The sequence below is a fragment of the Salvelinus alpinus genome, chromosome 23 (assembly GCF_045679555.1).
Source record: "Salvelinus alpinus chromosome 23, SLU_Salpinus.1, whole genome shotgun sequence".
Taxonomy (NCBI): domain Eukaryota; kingdom Metazoa; phylum Chordata; class Actinopteri; order Salmoniformes; family Salmonidae; genus Salvelinus; species Salvelinus alpinus.
In genome coordinates, this window is record NC_092108.1 from 8424616 (window position 1) to 8447045 (window position 22430).

Below are 22430 nucleotides of genomic sequence, written 5' to 3' on the forward strand. Positions count from 1 at the left end.
CACCCAATTAATGTATATTATTGTCTGCCTCCCAGCCTATCCTCTATATAGTGCACTATGTGTAGAAGGTGCAATTTGGGACACACAAATTCTTCATACAAATGAATGCTCATTCCATAGTGCTCATTCCCTAGTGCTCACTCCATAGTGCTCATTCCCTAGTGCTCACTCCATAGTGCTCACTTCATAGTGCTCATTCCCTAGTGCTCACTCCATAGTGCTCATTCCCTAGTGCTCACTTCATAGTGCTCATTCCATAGTGCTCATTCCCTAGTGCTCACTCCATAGTGCTCATTCCCTAGTGCTCACTTCATAGTGCTCATTCCCTAGTGCTCACTCCATAGTGCTCATTCCCTAGTGCTCACTCCATAGTGCTCATTCCATAGTGCTCATTCCCTAGTGCTCACTTCATAGTGCTCATTCCATAGTGCTCACTCCCTAGTGCTCACTTCATAGCACTCACTCCATAGTGCTCACTTCATAGTGCTCATTCCCTAGTGCTCACTTCACAGCGCTCACTTCATAGTGCTCACTCCATAGTGCTCACTTCATAGTGCTAATTCCATAGTGCTCACTCCATAGTGCTCACTTCATAGTGCTCACTCCATAGTGATTTGACCTTGGTCTTCAGTGCTCCTTCACTCTGATGAGGCAGAAGTAGTCCCCCCCCCCCCCCCCCCCATCAGGAGGACATCTAACCTAGTCCCAGATCTGTTGGTGTTATTATACGTTCAGTTTCACTCTGATTCATTCATGTCGGAGTTAAACTGTTAAATATTTGACCTAAATCTGCCCAACGGCCATTTAAAGACAGAAAAGATTTGGCTAAGGGGGACAGAACGGTAACGGTACAATGGGTTGGCAATACATTGGCCGCTCCGCTCCGCTAGCTAGATCCACTGGCGTACTGCCAAACTTGGGTACTTTTCTATTCAAATGAAGGGGGTTGTGTGTGTGTGTGTGTGTGTGTGTGTGTGTGTGTGTGTGTGTGTGTGTGTGTGTGTGTGTGTGTGTGTGTGTGTGTGTGTGTGTGTGTGTGTGTGTGTGTCTATGCTTGGCTGAGTCTGGTTGAGGTTCAGGGTGAGGACGCCTGGATTGGAACACAAATTGAAGACTCTCTGATTCGAAACTGTGGATGATTTAGCCGGCCTGAGTTGCAATGGAAGACATTCTCTGCTTGTCTGTATGTCATGTATGGCTGTGTGGTTGAAACCGTTAAAATACAGTTTGAATTCAAGTATTTCAATTTAGCAGGCATGCGGGCGTACACACACACACACACACACACACACACACACACACACACACACACACACACACACACACACACACACACACACACACACACACACACACACACACACACACACACACACACACACACACACACACACACACACACACACTAACGGAGGAGACCTTCACATCGTGAATCTCATCTTGAATCTCATATCTCATAGTTAAGCAAAAGGGAAATCAGCATGTACACATTATATGTTTGAGGTGAGGACCAATCTAAAACAGGAAGTGCTGTAACGTGACTGTGCATGTGCTGCGATGCGTCGTTAGCATTTCTAAAACAGGAAGTGCTGTAACGTGACTGTCCATGTGCTGCGTTAGCATTTCTAAAACAGGAAGTGCTGTAACGTGACTGCCCATGTGCTGCGATGCGTCGTTAGCATTTCTAAAACAGGAAGTGCTGTAACGTGACTGCCCATGTGCTGCGATGCGTCGTTATCAATAAAGTCCAAAATACGCAGTGTGGCGATGGGGTTAGATGAAAACGTAGTCGTCGTCAGAGCTTCGCAACTCTTTAAAAAAATATTATATTTATTGATCATAAAAATAAAAAAATAAAGTTTAATAGAACACGTTTTTGTTCCTTAAACGTGACATAATGACCTCTAGAGGTGATCTTAAATATGAGTGAAAGGAAGCGATAGCAGTGTATACGGGAGAGCTGAAGTTACAGACTTTTTCCCAGTTCTAAGATGCTGGGTTGTAACGTGAAGAGTTTAGGTTTAGCAAAACCCTGGTTGTCACTCTGTCTAGAGTTCAGATATTGCAGCGGCATGGCCATGCCACGTTTTGTTGACATTCAACCGGTCTCGTTTCTCAGTCCTCTTCTTCCGTTTCCCAGCAACAGCAGGACGTCGTATTTCCCTCAGGAGGGGGTTCGGTTAAGGAAGAAGAGGAGCGTTGGGAAGAAGGAGTCTCAAGGAGGGAGGGAAGGAGGGAGATAAAGAGAGAGAAATTAGCATGGTGTGTTGAATAAACATTTCAAATCGTGCGAGATACAACGGGGATTTCAATGCACAGTTCACGAGAAAGAGAGGGGATGTGGGGAATGAGAGAAAAATGTTTAATTTGTCATAATGTGATCCTTGTAAAGCTAGGGACCAAGCTGTTTGTCAAGCAGAGTCAGGATGCATCTGCGGCAGCATCAGATTTAGGTAACAACACCTAGAGCCACTGTGCCATTTGTCATTCAATCAAACCTCCGTTTCTCCATTTCAAACAGTGTGCAGAGTCCAGAAACAGTCCAGCTTCTCTTTCTGTCTTCCTCTCTGTCTCTTTCTTTCTTTCTTTCTTTCTTTCTTTTCTTTTCAATCATGCAGTGGCTTCATGCTATTTATGTAAGTCCAATAACTCCAGGCCTCTGACATAGTCAAGTCTATTCAATTCAGACAACTTTATCTGTCCCTGTAGGGCAATTACTAATAGTATAGTCCAAACTGAGCAGACCTCAGTGTCCTGCCTGCTGATCTTCACTGACATGTTCAATTGATTTTGATCTGCAGTAACAGAGACCAGCCATATCTGGAACAATAGCTTCCGTCCCGATGCTGTCTCCTCTCCTCCCGTCCAGCTTACCGTTTTTGTTGTTGTTGTTGCTCAGTCCATATCCGTTGATGTCTTATTAACTACAGGATGAGAGGATGAGAGGGTGAGAGGATGAGAGGGTGAGAGGATGAGAGGGTGAGAGGATGAGAAGATGAGAAGATGAGAGGGTGAGAGGATGAGAAGATGAGAAGATGAGAGGGTGAGAGCATGAGATGATGAGAGCATGAGATGATGAGAGGGTGAGAGGATGAGAAGATGAGAGGGTGAGAGGATGAGAAGATGAGAAGATGAGAGGGTGAGAGGATGAGAAGATGAGAAGATGAGAGGGTGAGAGCATGAGAAGATGAGAGGGTGAGAGGATGAGAAGATGAGAAGATGAGAGGGTGAGAGGATGAGAAGATGAGAAGATGAGAGGGTGAGAGCATGAGATGATGAGAGCATGAGATGATGAGAGGGTGAGAGGGTGAGAGGGTGAGAGGATGAGAGGGTGAGAGGATGAGAGGGTGAGCGGATGAGAGGATGAGAGGGTGAGAGGATGAGAGGGTGAGAGGATGAGATGAGGGAAGGATGAGAGGATGGGTTAACTTCTTTGGGCTGCAAGCCCGAAGCCGGGCACAATATGACAACAGCCACTTCAAGTGCAGGGCGCGAAATTCAAAATATATTTTTTTGAAATATTTAACTTTCACACATTAACAAGTCCAATACAGCATATGAAAGATAAACATCTTATGAATCCAGCCAACATGTCCGATTTTTAAAATGTTTTACAGCGAAAACACCACGTATATTTATGTTAGCTCACCACCAAATACAAAAAAGGACAGACATTTTTCACAGCACAGGTAGCATGCACAAAACCAACCTAACTAACCAAGAACCAACCAAACTAACCAAGAAACAACTTCATCAGATGACAGTCTTATAACATGTTATTCAATAAATCTATGTTTTGTTCGAAAAATGTGCATATTTGAGCTATAAATCAGTTTTACATTGCAGCTACCATCACACCAACGTCAAATACCTAAATACTCATCATAAAACATTTCTGAAAAATACATGGTGTACAGCAAATGAAAGACAGGCATCTTGTGATTCCAGCCAATATTTCTGATTTCTTAAGTGTTTTACAGCGAAAACACAATATAGCATTATATTAGCTTACCACAATAGCCAGAAACACAAGCCATTTACCAGCAGCAAAAGTTAGCGATCGTAACAAACCAGCAAAAGATATATGATTTATGACTAACCTTGATAAGCTTCATCAGATGACAGTCCTATAACATCAGGTTATACATACACTTATGTTTTGTTCGAAAATGTGCATATTTAGAGCTGAAATCAGTGGTTATACATTGTGCTAACGTAGCATCTTTTTCCCACAACGTCCGGATATTTTTCTGACACTCACATATTCTGACCAAATAACTATTCATAAACATTACTAAAAAATACATGTTGTATAGGAAATGATAGATACACTAGTTCTTAATGCAATCGCCGTGTTAGAATTCTAAAAATAACTTCATTACGACATCCAGCTTAGTTATAGCGAGAGAGTGCCCAAAATCTGGGCGCAAACTACTAGTACAACATGTTCGACAGATATATGAAATAGCATCATAAAATGGGTCCTACTTTTGATGATCTTCCATCAGAATGTTGTACAAGGGGTCCTTTGTCCAGAACAATCGTTGTTTGGATTTAGAATGTCCTCTTCTCCAGTCAATTAGCACGGAAAGCTAGCAAAGTGGCGCGAAGCTCTCCTTCCTGAACATACGCAGACAAAGCAACACGCCTAACGTCCCGAAAAAATTTCAATAATCTAATAAAACTATATTGAAAAAACATACTTTACGATGATATTGTCACATGTATCAAATAAAATCAAAGCCGGAGATATTAGTCGTCTATAACGACAGCTTTACAGAAGGCAATACCAGGTCCCTTCTCGCGCGTTCCAGGGAACAGGATATTGGGGTCACGTCATGCCAAGAGCTTTTATTCGACCCCAGATCAAGTAATACACTCCATTTCTTCTCTCACTCCCTGTTGACATCTAGTGGAAGGTGTATGAAGTGCATGTATACTGATATATATGAAGGCCATTTATAGGCAGGCCCTAGAACAGAGCATCGATTTCAGATTTTCCACTTCCTGTCAGGAAGTTTGCTGCAAAATGAGTTCTGTTTACCTCACAGATATAATTCAAACGGTTTTAGAAACTAGAGAGTGTTTTCTATCCAATAGTAATAATAATATGCATATTGTACGAGCAAGAATTGAGTACGAGGCCGTTTGAAATGGGCACCTTTATCCAAGTTACTCAATACTGCCCCTGCAGCCATACGAAGTTAAAGGAAATGTCTGGTTCTTCTTTCTCCTCATCTCTCCAGGGGGTAATACATGGTCCTTGTACAGTCATTTATCAATACTTTGAAAATGGACTAGATAGACTGATAGACTGCTCTCTCTCTCTCTCTCTCTCTCTCTCTCTCTCTCTCTCTCTCTCTCTCTCTCTCTCTCTCTCTCTCTCTCTCTCTCTCTCTCTCTCTCTATCTCTCTCTCTCTCTCTCTCTCTCTGTCTCTCTCTCTCTCTCTCTCTCTCTCTCTCTCTCTCTCTCTCTCTCTCTCTCTCTCTCTCTCTCTCTCTCTCTCTCTCTCTCTCTCTCGCTCTCTCTCTCCCTCCTCTCTCTCTATCTGTCTCATTCTCTATTCCCCCTCTCTCTCTGTCTCGTTCTCTATCTCTCCCCTCTCTTTCACCCCCCTCTCTTTCACCCCCCTCTCTCTTTCTAGTTCTTTATCTAGCTTCTTCTCTCTGTCTCTGTCTATTTCCTGTGTAGAGTGGAAGAAAGCATCAAGGCTATTTTGAATGCTTGAGGAGGTGGAGTGACAGCGATGAGGGTTGGTATGAAGAGAAGCCAGAATTAATTTAGAGCCTAGACAGTTAGACTTTCTGCCTCTCTCTTCATCTCTTCCTCTCTCCAGTGTAGAGGCGGTGTTGGGTCGTAGAGGGTTAGAGGGAGGTAGAGAGTTAGAGGGAGGTAGAGGATTAGGGGGAGGTAGAGAGTTAGAGGGAGGTAGAGGGTTAGAGAGTTAGAGGGAGGTAGAGGGTTAGAGGGAGGTAGAGAGTTAGAGGGAGGTAGAGAGTAGGAGGGAGGTAGAGGGTTAGAGGGAGGTAGAGAGTTAGAGGGAGGTAGAGGGTTAGAGGGAGGTAGAGAGTTAGAGGGAGGTAGAGAGTTAGAGGGAGGTAGAGAGTTAGAGGGAGGTAGAGGGTTAGAGGGAGGTAGAGGGTTAGAGGGAGGTAGAGAGTAGGAGGGAGGTAGAGAGTTAGAGGGAGGTAGAGAGTTAGAGGGAGGTAGAGAGTTAGAGGGAGGTAGAGGGTTAGAGGGAGGTAGAGAGTTAGAGGGAGGTAGAGAGTTAGAGGGAGGTAGAGAGTTAGAGGGAGGTAGAGGGTTAGAGGGAGGTAGAGGGTAGGAGGGATTGAGGAGGTGTAGAGGGAACAGTGTAGAGCTGGTGTTGGGGGTAAATCAAATCATCAAATCAAATCAAGTTTATTTTATATAGCCCTTCGTACATCAGCTAATATCTCGAAGTGCTGTACAGAAACCCATCCTAAAACCCCAAACAGCAAGCAATGCAGGTGTAGAAGCACGGTGGCTAGGAAAAACTCCCTAGAAAGGCCAAAACCTAGGAAGAAACCTAGAGAGGAACCAGGCTATGAGGGGTGGCCAGTCCTCTTCTGGCTGTGCCGGGTGGAGATTATAACAGAACTATGCCAAGATAAATGAAATCAAATCAAATGTTATTTGTGACATGCGCCGAACACAACAGGTGTCCACCTTACAGGGAAATGCTCACTTACAAGCCATTAACCAATAATGATTTAAGAAGTCTATATTTTTTAATTTAAAAAAAAGTATTTTTTTGTAATTTGTAAATATTTTGAAATTTTTGTTGTTGCTTTTTTATAATTGTTTAAAAAATATATTATAATTTTTTATTGTATTTTTTACCCCTTTTACTCCTCAAGTTCGTCCATTTGGTAGTTACAGTCTTGACCCATCGCTGCAAGTCCCGTACGGACTCGGGAGAGGCGAAGGTCGAGAGCCGTGCGTCCTCCGAAACACGACCCAGCCAAGCCGCTGCTTCTTGACACAATGCCCGCTTAACCCGGAAGCCAGCAACGTGTCGGAGGAAACACCGTACACCTGGGCGACCGTGTCAGCGTGCTCTGCGCCCGGACCGCCACAGGAGTCACTAGTGCGCGATGGGACAAGAACATCCTCGCCCGGCCAAACCATCCCCTAACCCGGACGACGCTGGGCCAATTGTGCGCTGTCCCATGTGTCTCCCGGTCGCAGCCGGCTGCGACAGAGGCTGGACTCGAACCAGGATCTCTAGTGGCACAACTAGCACTGGGATGCCTTAGACCGCATTCAGCGCATTTTATATATTAGCGGGTTAGGGTCAGTGTGGGTCTCAGATTTACACCTTATCACATAGTCGGGCGGTTGCAGATGGATTATCAGAAGTGGCTGGCGGGTGAACAAACAGCTGATCAGCGCCCCACTAGAAATAACATGTTTTTTACTGCCTCCAGCCTCCGGTACATGTCGGCTGAATTCCAAAATGGCACCCTATTCCCTACATACTACACTAGATTTGACGAGAGCCCTATGGGCCCTGGTCAAAAGTAGTGCACTATGTAGGAAATAGAGCGTCGTTTGGGACTCAGCCCCTAGCATATGAATGTGTTCAACAGACACTCTCGATCTCGCACTGAGTGAATGTAAAGTACACTGGGTGCATTATTCATTTGATGGACTTGCTAAAATATGGTCAGAGAACATTGTTGTGTGATTTGTCTGAGGATTGAGTGTTGGGTATTGTTTTCATTTATAACAGAAGGGCTATACAGTACATCAACTGAAATGAAATCCTCTTTTAGTGTAGAGCCAAATAAAGTCATGTTTATTTGACATCTGTTGTGTTTTGCTTAGAGCGGTGTATTCTTACGCTGTTGCCTGTACAGTATTAGTGTGTGGTCCTCAGCCTCAGTGTATTCTTACGCTGTTGCCTGTACAGTATTAGTGTGTGGTCCTCAGTCTCAGTGTATTCTTATGCTGTTGCCTGTACAGTATTAGTGTGTGGTCCTCAGCCTCAGTGTATTCTTATGCTGTTGCCTGTACAGTATTAGTGTGTGGTCCTCAGTCTCAGTGTATTCTTATGCTGTTGCCTGTACAGTATTAGTGTGTGGTCCTCAGCCTCAGTGTATTCTTATGCTGTTGCCTGTACAGTATTAGTGTGTGGTCCTCAGCCTCAGTGTATTCTTATGCTGTTGCCTGTACAGTATTAGTGTGTGGTCCTCAGCCTCAGTGTATTCTTACGCTGTTGCCTGTACAGTATTAGTGTGTGGTCCTCAGTCTCAGTGTATTCTTACGCTGTTGCCTGTACAGTATTAGTGTGTGGTCCTCAGCCTCAGTGTATTCTTATGCTGTTGCCTGTACAGTATTAGTGTGTGGTCCTCAGTCTCAGTGCATTCTTATGCTGTTGCCTGTACAGTATTAGTGTGTGGTCCTCAGCCTCAGTGTATTCTTATGCTGTTGCCTGTACAGTATTAGTGTGTGGTCCTCAGTCTCAGTGTATTCTTATGCTGTTGCCTGTACAGTATTAGTGTGTGGTCCTCAGCCTCAGTGTATTCTTATGCTGTTGCCTGTACAGTATTAGTGTGTGGTCCTCAGCCTCAGTGTATTCTTATGCTGTTGCCTGTACAGTATTAGTGTGTGGTCCTCAGCCTCAGTGTATTCTTATGTTGTTGCCTGTACAGTATTAGTGTGTGGTCCTCAGCCTCAGTGTATTACGCTGTTGCCTGTACAGTATTAGTGTGTGGTCCTCAGCCTCAGTGTATTCTTATGCTGTTGCCTGTACAGTATTAGTGTGTGGTCCTCAGTCTCAGTGTATTCTTATGCTGTTGCCTGTACAGTATTAGTGTGTGGTCCTCAGCCTCAGTGTATTCTGTTTTATCCCCTAAAAGTTGACTTCTGTTTTGCTAGAGCAGTGCATTCTTGTTGTATTGCTTGAACAGTTTTTCCTGTTGTGATTTGTGTGGTCCTCAGTTTGCTCTGCCCCTTGCGGTTGAGTGCCGAGGTCATCACTGGCCACCTTGAGCCGATGACCTCATCAAGGTGCGACACAAAGGAACAGGATTGACAGGATTCTCATGACTTCCTCTCTATTGTGCCCGAGGGGGAAATTAATGATAGAAACAGGACCAACAGCAGAGATAACAGCTGTGTCCTCTATTGTGTCTCGCTTCAGGAGAGCTGGATTTTTTTCCCCAGCGGGAGAGACTGGTCTCCGTCTGACCAGTCCAGTCTGGTACAGAACCTCAGTGGCTATTTCCAAACCCATTGCCTGTTGGAATTAGATTTACCTGCCTCATTAAGGGCCTGAATGGACTCTGGCTCTACAGAGAGAGAGAGAAAAGAGATTCCTTCTACGTCCCTAATGAAAACCCTATTCCCTACATAGTGTACTACTTTTCACCAGAGGCCTATGGGTCCTAATCAAAAGTAGTGCACTGAATAGTGAATAGTCTGTCATTTGGGATTCATTCTCTGTGTTGGAATTGCCTGGCGTGGACAGGGAGGTTTCAGAAGGAATGCAGGGTGGATGGTCTACCGGGCCCACCATTAACCCTCACTGAAGAGAAATGTCCTCATTACATGGGAACAGGACGAGAGGCAGAGAGGGGAAATACCTAGTCAGTTGTACAACTGAATGCATTCAACTGATATGTGTCTTCTGAATTTAAACCCAACCCTCTGAGTCAGAGAGGTGCAGGGGCCCAGGGGGGAACAGTGGAGTTAACTGCCTTGCTCAAGGGCAGAACAACAGATTTTTTTTTTTACCTTGTCAGCTTGGGGATTCGATCCAGCAATCTTTCGCTTACTGGCCCAATGCTCCAACCCGCCAGACTACCTGCCTCCCCTAAAGGAACATAGAGAGAGGGAGAGGAGGAATGGGAGAGGGGGAGAGGAGGAATGGGAGAGGGGGAGAGGAGGAATGGGAGAGGGGGAGAGGAGGAATGGGAGAGAGGTGGGGAGGAAGATAGTGGGAGAGGGGGAGAGGAGAATAGGCGGAGGGCAGAGGGGGAGAATGGGAAAAAGGGGGAGATCATTACAAGGGAACAGGTCTAGGGGAGCGAAAACAGCAATATGGACAGGAAGTTTAAATGGAAAGGGACATGTGGGGTCAGGAAGGAGGTCACTGGTGATAGTTATGCTATTGAACAGTAAACCCAACATAGGATCTATAATCAATATTATAGATCCTATGGCCCTGAACCCATCTCCCATCAGTATTATAGACTCAACAGCCCTGGACTCCATCTCCCATCAGTATTATAGATCCAACAGCCCTGGACTCCATCTCCCATCAGTATTATAGATCCAACAGCCCTGGACTCCATCTCCCATCAGTATTATAGACCCAACAGCCCTGGACTCCATCTCCCATCAGTATTATAGACCCAACAGCCCTGGACTCCATCTCCCATCAGTATTATAGACCCAACAGCCCTGGACTCCATCTCCCATCAGTATTATAGACCCAACAGCCCTGGACCCCATCTCCCATCAGTATTATAGACCCAACAGCCCTGGACCCCATCTCCCATCAGTATTATAGACCCAACAGCCCTGGACCCATCTCCCATCAGTATTATAGACCCAACAGCCCTGGACCCATCTCCCATCAGTATTATAGACCCAACAGCCCTGGACCCATCTCCCATCAGTATTATAGACCCAACAGCCCTGGACCCATCTCCCATCAGTATTATATACCCAACAGCCCTGGACCCATCTCCCATCAGTATTATAGATCCAACAGCCCTGGACCCATCTCCCATCAGTATTATAGATCCAACAGCCCTGGACCCATCTCCTATCAGTATTATAGATCCTATGGCCCTGGACCCATCTCCCATCAGTATTATAGATCCAACAGCCCTGGACCCATCTCCTATCAGTATTATAGATCCTATGGCCCTGGACCCCATCTCCCATCAGTATTATAGATCCAACAGCCCTGGACCCCATCTCCCATCAGTATTATAGATCCAACAGCCCTGGACCCCATCTCCCATCAGTATTATAGACCCAACAGCCCTGGACCCATCTCCCATCAGTATTATAGACCCAACAGCCCTGGACCCATCTCCCATCAGTATTATATACCCAACAGCCCTGGACCCATCTCCCATCAGTATTATAGACCCAACAGCCCTGGACCCATCTCCCATCAGTATTATAGATCCTATGGCCACTCCCATCTGTATTATAGATCCTATGGCCACTCCCATCTGTATTATAGATCATATGTAGAGAGAGACAGAGGTAGAGACAGAGACAGAGGTAGAGACAGAGGTAGAGGTAGAGACAGAGGTAGAGGTAGAGACAGAGGTACAGACAGAGACAGAGGTAGAGGTAGAGTTAGAGGTAGAGACAGAGGTAGGGGTAGAGACAGAGGTAGAGGTAGAGACAGAGGTAGAGGTAGAGACAGAGGTAGAGGTAGAGACAGAGGTAGAGACAGAGGTAGAGGTAGAGACAGAGGTAGAGGTAGAGACAGAGGTAGAGGTAGAGACAGAGGTAGAGGTAGAGACAGAGGTAGAGACAGAGGTAGAGGTAAAGACAGAGGTAGAGACAGAGACAGAGACAGAGGTAGAGGTAGAGACAGAGGTAGAGACAGAGGTAGAGGTAGAGACAGAGGTAGAGGTAGAGACAGAGGTAGAGACAGAGGTAGAGGTAGAGGTAGAGACAGAGGTAGAGACAGAGGTAGAGACAGAGGTAGAGGTAGAGACAGAGGTAGAGACAGAGGCAGAGGTAGAGGTAGAGGTAGAGGTAGAGGTAGAGGTAGAGGTAGAAGTAGAAGTAGAGACAGAGGTAGAGACAGAGGTAGAGACAGAGGTAGAGACATAGACAGAGGTAGAGACAGAGGTAGAGACAGAGGTAGAGACAGAGGTAGAGACAGAGGTAGAGACAGAGGTAGAGACAGAGGTAGAGACAGAGGTAGAGACAGAGACAGAGGTAGAGACAGAGACAGAGGTATAGACATATAGGTATAGACAGAGGTATAGACAGAGGTATAGACATAGACAGAGGTAGAGACAGAGGTAGAGGTAGAGACAGAGGTAGAGACAGAGGTAGAGCCAGAGGTAGAGACAGAGGTAGAGACAGAGACAGAGGTAGAGACAGAGACAGAGGTAGAGACAGAGACAGAGACAGAGACAGAGACAGAGGTAGTGGTAGAGACAGAGACAGAGGCAGAGACAGAGACAGAGGCAGAGACAGAGGCAGAGACAGAGACAGAGGTAGAGACAGAGGTAGAGGTAGAGGTAGAGACAGAGACAGAGGTAGAGGTAGAGGTAGAGGTAGAGGTAGAGGTAGAGGTAGAGCTAGAGACAGAGGTAGAGACAGAGACAGAGGTACAGACAGAGACAGAGACAGAGACAGAGGTAGAGACAGAGACAGAGGTAGAGACAGAGGTAGAGACAGAGGTAGAGACAGAGGTAGAGACAGAGACAGAGACAGAGACAGAGGGAGAGACAGAGGGAGAGACAGAGGGAGAGACAGAGGGAGAGGGAGAGGGAGAGGGAGAGGGAGAGGGAGAGGGAGAGGGAGAGGGTGAGGGAGAGGGTGAGGGAGAGGGAGAGAGGCCTGGTTAGCTGCGGTTGGTCTGTCTGCTGTTTTCAAGCCAGCCGAGTGTCAATCTATTCACAACACAGTGCGGATGAGTGAATGCTAGATGACATGTTGGCCGGCTTCCAGAGAGCCGTAATCCATCAGGTAAATGAACAGACGATTCTATCATCTCCTTCTCCAGAGGTGGCAACCGTTCCTGAGGGAAGAGAAGGGATACGTACCAGAGCCCTATGGTCAACAGTAGTGGACTATGTTGGGGAATCCGGTTCCGTTTTTGGATGCAGATGAGTTATCAGCTTAATCAAAATGTCAGCCGGCAACATAGTGACAACGTGTGAGAGAAACTAGTCAGAAACAATACTTCTCAACCATTGTTGTCTCCGCCGACTAACATCACAGACACAGACACAGACACAGAGAGACACAGACACAGAAGCACGCACGCACGCACGCACGCAAGCACACACACACACACACACACACACACACACACACACACACACACACACACACACACACACACACACACACACACACACACACACACACACACACACACACACACACACACACACACACACACACACACACACACACACACACACACCACTAGCATGAAACCAGTTATTAAGGTTTGAGTTAACAGAGGTTGACAGCATAGAGTAAAATAAACAGAAGTAGTTCAAAATCACTTTACAGAGGACGGGTGGACGGGGGACGGGGACGCGGGGACGGGGGACGCGGGGACGGGGGACGGGGGACGCGGGGACGGGGGCTGGGGGACGGGTGGACGCGGGGACGGGGACGCGGGGACGGGGGACGCGGGGACGGGGGACGGGGGACGGGGGGATGGGGGACGCGGGGACGGGGGACGGGGACGGGGGGACGGGGGACGGGGGACGGGGGACGCGGGGACGGGGGACGGGGACGGGGGGATGGGGGACGCGGGGACGGGGGACGCGGGGACGGGGACGGGGGGATGGGGGACGCGGGGACGGGGGACGGGGGACGGGGACGGGGGGATGGGGGACGCGGGGACGGGGGACGGGGGGATGGGGGACGCGGGGACGGGGGACGCGGGGACGGGGGACGGGGGACGCGGGGACGGGGGACGGGGGGATGGGGGACGCGGGGACGGGGGACGCGGGGACGGGGGACGGGGGGACGGGGGACGGGGGGATGGGGGACGCGGGGACGGGGGACGCGGGGACGGGGGACGGGGGACGCGGACGGGGGGATGGGGGACGGGGGATGGGGGACGCGGGGACGGGGGACGCGGGGACGCGGGACGGGGGACGCGGGGACGGGGGACGGGGGACGCGGGGACGGTGGACGCGGGGACGCGGGGACGCGGGGACGGGGGACGCGGGGACGGGGGGATGGGGGACGCGGGGACGGGGGACGGGGGGATGGGGGACGCGGGGACGGGGGACGGGGGACGGGGACGGGGGGATGGGGGACGGGGGACGCGGGGACGGGGGACGGGGGACGCGGGGACGGGGGGATGGGGGACGCGGGGACGGGGGACGCGGGGACGGGGGACGGGGGGACGGGGGACGGGGGACGGGGACGGGGGACGCGGGGACGGGGGACGGGGGGATGGGGGACGCGGGACGGGGGACGGGGGACGGGGACGCGGGGACGGGGGACGCGGGGACGGGGGACGGGGGACGCGGGACAGGGGACGGGGACGGGGGGATGGGGGACGCGGGGACGGGGGACGCGGGGACGGGGGGACGGGGGACGGGGGACGGGGACGGGGGGATGGGGGACGGGGGGATGGGGGACGCGGGGACGGGGGACGGGGGGATGGGGGACGCGGGGACGGGGGACGGGGGACGGGGACGGGGGGATGGGGGACGGGGGACGCGGGGACGGGGGACGGGGGACGCGGGGACGGGGGGATGGGGGACGCGGGGACGGGGGACGCGGGGACGGGGGACGGGGGGACGGGGGACGGGGGACGGGGGACGCGGGGACGGGGGACGGGGGGATGGGGGACGCGGGACGGGGGACGGGGGACGGGGACGCGGGGACGGGGGACGCGGGGACGGGGGACGGGGGACGCGGGACAGGGGACGGGGACGGGGGGATGGGGGACGCGGGGACGGGGGACGCGGGGACGGGGGGACGGGGGACGGGGGACGGGGACGGGGGGATGGGGGACGCGGGGACGGGGGACGCGGGGACGGGGGACGGGGGACGCGGGGACGGGGACGGGGGGATGGGGGACGCGGGGACGGGGGACGCGGGGACGGGGACGGGGGGATGGGGGACGCGGGGACGGGGGACGGGGGACGCGGGGACGGGGACGGGGGGATGGGGGCTGGGGGACGGGTGGACGGGGGGATGGGGACGGGGACGGGGGGTGCAACATCCGGTGTGATTTGTAAAAGCCTCAGTCACTGTTATCCTTTAACAAGCACTGAAATAAGTGGAGCTCAGTAGCTTCATTGCCTGTGACAACCAAAATGTCTGAAAGGTTCTGTTTGCCAATTACGAATGATCTTTTTTCAAGTGGCGTGCCTGGTAGTTCTTAATGTCATGTGAATGTTTTTGGGGTATCAACACGTAGTGTTATGGGGCATATTCTCAAATACGTATTTTATCGTGAACAACAGTCTATAGGCAAGGCTCTCCAACCCTGTTCCTGGAGAGTTACCCGAAAAATATTCACAGTTCAAAAACATCGACGGGGAATATCCTTTTAGAAGAGGAAGACGACAGCGGTTATGAATCAGAAGAGAATCATTGTGTCAGGGAGGTTTTAAGCTGTAACACATGAGGTCACATCCTCCCAGTCAGTCACCGACACACACAACAAAGCAGACACACAGATATAATGACACTAACGATACCCAGAGGGAGGAAATGACAGTGGAAATCGGTTTAGAGCAATCTGGAGTCAGATAGATAGATGGGGGTAATCTCCTTCTGCTGGGGCCCTCTGGACGGGAAATGGCCACTGACACCTGAGACCCCCCCCCCCACACACACACACACACATAAACGCACATGCACACACACACACACAAACGCAGGCACGTATGCACAGGCAAGCGTGCACACATACAAACACGCAGACACACACACATGCTGCACGTCAACGCTCAACCAGGGATGGCGGGCTAGGGACATACATCTCACTTTATACAGGACAGGATACAAATCTGGAGAGAGACAGAGGAGGGGAGAGGCAGGGGGGGAGGGAGGGAGGGGAGAAGAATGGAGAGAGAGGGAGAGGGGAGAGAGAGAGAGAGAGGGATGGAGGGAGGGGAGAGAAAGGGGGAGAGAGAGAACGAGGGGAGAGAGAGGTAGAGGGAGAGGGGGATGGAGGGAGAGGAGAGGAAGGGGGAGAGAGAGAAAGAGGTTAGAGGAAGGGAGAGAGAGAGAGAGAGAGGGAGAGGGGAGAGAGAAATAGGGGAGAGGAAGGGAGAGAGAGAGAGAGAGAGAGAGGGGAGAAGAAGGGGGAGAGAGAGGTAGAGACAGAGGTAGATACAGAGGTAGAGGTAGAGAAAGAGACAGAGACAGAGACAGAGACAGAGGTAGAGGTAGAGGTAGAGACAGAGACAGAGACAGAGGTAGAGACAGAGAGACAGGGGGGAGGGAGGGAGGGGAGAAGAATGGAGAGAGAGGGAGAGGGGAGAGAGAGAGAGGGATGGAGGGAGGGAGGGGAGAGAAAGGGGGAGAGAGAGAGGGAGAGGAAGGGAGAGAGGGGAGAGGAAGGGGGAGAGAGAGGGAGAGGGGAGAGGAAGGGAGAGAGAGAGAGAGAGCGAGAGAGAGAGGAGAGGAAGGGGGAGAGAGAGGGAGAGGGGAGAGGAAGGGGGAGAGAGAGGGAGAGGGGAGAGGAAAGGAGAGAGAGAGAGAGAGAGAGAGAGAGAGAGAGAGAGAGAGAGAGAGAGAGAGAGAGAGAGAGAGAGAGAGAGAGAGAGAGAGAGAGAGAGAGAGAGAGAGAGAGAGGGGAGAGGAAGCGGGAGAGAGAGTGAGAGGGGAGAGGAAAGGGGAGAGAGAGAAAGAGGGGAGAGGAAGGAAGAGACAGGGAGAGAGAGGGGAGAGGAAGGGGGGGAGAGAGGGAGAGGGGAGAGGAGGTGGGAGAGAGAGAAAGAGGAGAGAGGAAGGGAGAGAGACAGAGAGAGAGAGAGGGAGAGGAAGGGAGAGAGAGAGAGAGAGAGAGAGAGAGAGAGAGAGAGAGAGAGAGAGAGAGAGAGAGAGAGAGGGACGGGGGGAAGAGGTATAGGAAAAAGAGAACCGAAAGGGAATGCAAGACTATTGGTTCATGTTCCAAATGGTACCTATTACCTCTATCGGTCAAACATAGTGCACTACGAAGGGTATTGGGTCCCATATGGAACTCAACACTATGAAGGGTATTGGGTCCCATATGGAACTCAACACTATGAAGGGTATTGGGTCCCATATGGAACTCAGCACTATGAAGGTATTGTGTCCCATATGGAACTCAACACTATGAAGTGTATTGGGTCCCATATGGAACTCAACACTAAGAAGGGTATTGGGTCCCATATGTAACTCAACACTATAAAGGGTATTGGGTCCCATATGGAACTCAACACTATAAAGGGTATTGGGTCCCATATGGAACTCAGCACTATGAAGGTATTGTGTCCCATATGGAACTCAACACTATAAAGGGTATTGGGTCCCATATGGAACTCAGCACTATAAAGGGTATTGGCTCCCATAACCAACTCAACACTATAAAGGGTATTGGGTCCCATATGGAACTCAACACTACGAAGGGTATTGGGTCCCATATGGAACTCAGCACTATAAAGGGTATTGGGTCCCATAAGCAACTCAACATTATAAAGGGTATTGGGTCCCATATGGAACTCAACACTATAAAGGGTATTGGGTCCCATAAGCAACTCAACATTATAAAGGGTATTGGGTCCCATATTGAACTCAACACTATAAAGGGTATTGGGTCCCATATGGAACTCAACACTATAAAGGGTATTGGGTCCCATAAGCAACTCAACATTATAAAGGGTATTTGGGTCCCATATGGAACTCAACACTACGAAGGGTATTGGGTCCCATATGGAACTCAACATTAGAAAGGGTATTGGGTCCCATATGGAACTCAACACTGTAAAAGGTATTGGGTCACAGATGGAACTCAGCTTTATGAAGGGTATTGGGTCCCATATGGAACTCAACACTATAAAGGGTATTGGGTCCCATATGGAACTCAACATTATAAAGGGTATTGGGTCCCATATGGAACTCAACATTATAAAGGGTATTGGGTCCCATATGGAACTCAACACTATAAACGGTATTGGGTCCCATATGGAACTCAACACTATAAATGGTATTGGGTCCCATATGGAACTCAACACTATAAAGGGTATTGGGTCCCATATGGAACTCAACACTGTAAATGGTATTGGGTCCCAGATGGAACTCAGCACTATAAAGGGTATTGGGTCCCATATGGAACTCAACACTATGAAGGGTATTGGGTCCCAGATGGAACTCAGCACTATAAAGGGTATTGGGTCCCATATGGAACTCAACACTATAAAGGGTATTGGGTCCCATATGGAACTCAACACTACGATGGGTATTGGGTCCCAGATGGAACTCAACACTATAAAGGGTATTGGGTCCCAGATGGAACTCAACACTATAAAGGGTATTGGGTCCCATATGGAACTCAACACTATAAAGGGTATTGGGTCCCATATGGAACTCAACACTATAAAGGGTATTGGGTCCCATATGGAACTCAACACTATAAAGGGTATTGGGTCCCAGATGGAACTCAACACTATAAAGGGTATTGGGTCCCATATGGAACTCAACACTACGATGGGTATTGGGTCCCAGATGGAACTCAACACTATGAAGGGTATTGGGTCCCATAAGCAACTCAACACTATAAAGGGTATTGGGTCCCAGATGGAACTCAACACTACGAAGGGTATTGGGTCCCATATGGAACTCAACACTATAAAGGGTATTGGGTCCCATATGGAACTCAACACTATAAAGGGTATTGGGTCCCAGATGGAACTCAACACTATAAAGGGTATTGGGTCCCATATGGAACTCAACACTATAAAGGGTATTGGGTCCCAGATGGAACTCAACACTATAAAGGGTATTGGGTCCCATATGAAACTCAACATCTTAGGTACTTACAATACTTGTTAGGCTGTAGCCTGTCACATTCCAAAACCAGACATGAAATACAGCTGTTAGCTTGTCTGTGTCCCAAATGAAACCCCTATTCCCTGCACTACTTCTGTATTCCCCAAGGTATTGCACTACATAGGGAATACGGTTTCATTTTGGATGCAGTCTGTTACGCACCAACTCCTTTAATAACAACAGTTTGGTAATAGTATGAGGTGAAATTAATTCTAACAAATTAATTACAACGTCGTATCCACAGGGCTACATAAACCATTAACTTTGTAAAGACCTGTGAATTGATTAATGACAGCTGTCTTTCTCTTAAACAATGTACAAAATATGTGCCCTAAATAGCAAGCTCTAAGCTTCTTTCTCCTAGAGACATTTGGTCTTCCTAGGACTTCCCTGCATGAGGTTAAATAAATACCTTCCACTGCCCTTAAAACCTTACAGTCAACGCAGGATAACGTAAGAAAGTACACCAGTGATGTCATCAATGCTTGCCACAATGACTGGGATGTCAGAGTACACCGATAGCAGCGGAGGCTGGTGACTTGAAAAATTGAGGAGGATGGGAGACCCACCGTATAGGATGTGGAATGCACAGAGACCACAAAGTGTTTTTTTTTTTAAATCGTCAAAGACTAATTATTTTAACCTAAAGCATTTTTATAAAGACATTTATAGTACAATATAATGGGGATTGAGAATGAGAGGGCTACTTACACAGTGTTGGAAAGGGATCACAGCAGTGATTGAATGAGGGTATGAGGCATGAGATGAGGTGTTCAGAGGCTTGACCAGTGCAGGACAGGATTTTACTGGGAAGACAAAAAACAATAACACAAGATACTACACAGTTAGACAACAGAGCTAAGAACGAGTTAGTCCAAGCAAGGAGTAAAATCATTGATGTGTAATAATGTGATTGTGTTTGTGATTGATTCTACATACAGTAATGAGAGAAAATTGATAGGGGGACTCACAGAGCTCGGAGGGGAAACATTCAATGTGCCAGTGGATGAACGGACACATGAGACCTGGCTTCAGTTCATGTCAGGACAGAGTTGACAATGGTAGTGGAGAAGTCATCACCTCTTAATCAGGGAACAGGAGGGGACTTAGCTGTAAATACAAATAGCAGATACATTCCATTACAGCTGCGCCATCGTAGGTTTGGACAACGAGTTTCTCTATGAACTTAAACTCAGACATCTCAAAATTCATAAAGTCGAACACAGACTGCGCATCTCGCCCACTTGACACGTCAAAGTAGCCCAAGAAACGTTCCTGAAAAAAGCCCTGGTCATCCACATACCTGACGATAACTGACAACTGCAAGCAGACTGGTGGCACCGTAGGTCCCAGAGCGGTCAGACTGGTGCCACCATAGGTCCCAGAGCGGTCAGACTGGTGCCACCATAGGTCCCAGAGCTGTCAGACTGGTGGCACCGTAGGTCCCAGAGCGGTCAGACTGGTGCCACCATAGGTCCCAGAGCGGTCAGACTGGTGCCACCATAGGTCCCAGAGCTGTCAGACTGGTGGCACCGTAGGTCCCAGAGCGGTCAGACTGGTGCCACCGTAGGTCCCAGAGCGGTCAGACTGGTGCCACCGTAGGTCCCAGAGCGGTCAGACTGGTGCCACCGTAGGTCCCAGAGCTGTCAGACTGGTGCCACCGTAGGTCCCAGAGCGGTCAGACTGGTGCCACCATAGGTCCCAGAGCGGTCAGACTGGTGCCACCGTAGGTCCCAGAGCTGTCAGACTGGTGCCACCGTAGGTCCCAGAGCGGTCAGACTGGTGCCACCGTAGGTCCCAGAGCGGTCAGACTGGTGCCACCATAGGTCCCAGAGCTGTCAGACTGGTGCCACCGTAGGTCCCAGAGCTGTCAGACTGGTGCCACCGTAGGTCCCAGAGCGGTCAGACTGGTGCCACCGTAGGTCCCAGAGCGGTCAGACTGGTGGCACCATAGGTCCCAGAGCGGTCAGACTGGTGGCACCATAGGTCCCAGAGCGGTCAGACTGGTTGCATTATAGGTCCCAGAGCGGTCAGACTGGTGGCATTATAGGTCCCAGAGCGGTCAGACTGGTGGCATTATAGGTCCCAGAGCAGTGTGGCAATTTTTAACAGTTGATCAGACTGAAAAATGGTCTCGTTTTCATCCGTTACAGCATGTCAGATCTCTAATGTTTAGGTGGAGCCAAGACTGCTGCAACATTTATATCATTCGTTTTTGCTTCCGTCTGTCCAGAGGGATTATCTGTTATCACCTTTGCTAAATAAATACTGGAGGAAAGTGGAAAGCCTACCTGAGCGCATGTGAAAAAAATGCACTACTTCAACCTCCCTCTTTAATATAACTTGTAACGGATGAGGTCGATGGAAGCCATCGAATCATTCGGAATTGTTCTCAACATCCCAGAAAAGACAGTCGAAAGTTCCATATGTTCAGCAAGTGAAGCATCACAATGTGTAATTACCTCCGCAAGCTCCTTGTAGTCGCCCTTGTTAACGAAACTTTCCCTCTCGTCGTGTCCTCCTAAAAGCAAATTCTTACATGCCCTGCTTTTTGTTTTTTCGTTTAGCTGAACAATCGATGTTCTTCAGGTCACTGCCCCCTACTTTTGGACCAAGGCTCAGACAGTCCAAAAAGCAGGCAAGGCCAGCAATACAGGCGGCCTGATGAAAGGCTCCCTGTTAACCAGCTAACGTAAACTCACTCCCTTTTGTACATCGCCTTATTTTAGCGCCCCAAAAATGTAATACTTCCAGATCAACTGTAATGTCAATGCCATTGTAAAGCATAATTTCTCCCGTTTCCAACAGAATCAATTACATGACCTAAACACTGCCTGTTTATGCATGATTCAAGAAGGCAATGAGCCCCGTCGGGTCTTTTTAAAAAAGGCGGGTGGGGAAGCGAAACTAATGCGTGATCATGAGAAGGAGAGATGTGTGAGAAAAGTACTTTTTTTCACTCGATCTGTCCGACTTTTCACCTTATCGCCTCTAAAATGTAAATAACACCCTTTAAAGAGTTTATATAATGTGTCATTACATACCTATTTGAAGGTTTGTGTCGAATTTGAATCGGGTGTTTAGGGCGGTGCTAAAGTGATCTTCAGAAGTAAACAGCGGCTTTGAAAGTCATGATGCTTGCAGCGATGACGCAAAAATTGCCTAGGTATCCCCCCCTTACCCCCGTCACTGTCCATTTCTTGTTTTTAAACGATGAGAGAAGTGCTACACCTGGTGGAGAGAGATTGTAAGACAGAAATAGTTGCTTTATGCGTGCTGTACGTTACGACACGTCACGATGTAACGGAGGGTCAGTTTTTTCAACTTTTCTCCAATACTATAGAGCCATTACCATGTCGATCAACGCTTGAATAGAAACCTAGTTCACACCCCCGATTTTGAAGTCAACACAGTCGCTACAGTCCCATTCGTTTTCTTTGTAGCCTCGTTTGAATGTCGCGGTTGCGCACATTTGTACGGAAGGGGGTGAGTTTACGTTACACTTTTGATTCAAGTTGGTATTGAACGTCCTCACCTTTTCATCTTTCTCCATGAAACTGATCTCAGGCAGAGGTCAGAGGTCGACCCTCGCTTTTAATTCGCACCTTTTCCCCAGAGAACGAAAGGGTTCTTCAACAAAAAGTTTACAACATTTTTGGCAGCGTTGGCCATTCCACCATTCTGCCAGAGAAA

The 22430-nt window shown here is 49.1% G+C and overlaps 1 long non-coding RNA gene across 1 annotated transcript; it reads right to left on the reverse strand.

Annotated features, from left to right (window-relative positions):
* Positions 1-942: 942 nt before the first annotated feature.
* On the reverse strand, positions 943-21285 carry LOC139550149 (uncharacterized). Its single transcript, XR_011669985.1, has 5 exons — positions 20041-21285; positions 19709-19847; positions 19449-19543; positions 9765-9843; positions 943-2924 (listed from the first exon to the last, which is right to left on the reverse strand). It is a non-coding gene; the product is annotated as an uncharacterized lncRNA (long non-coding RNA).
* Positions 21286-22430: the final 1145 nt, after the last annotated feature.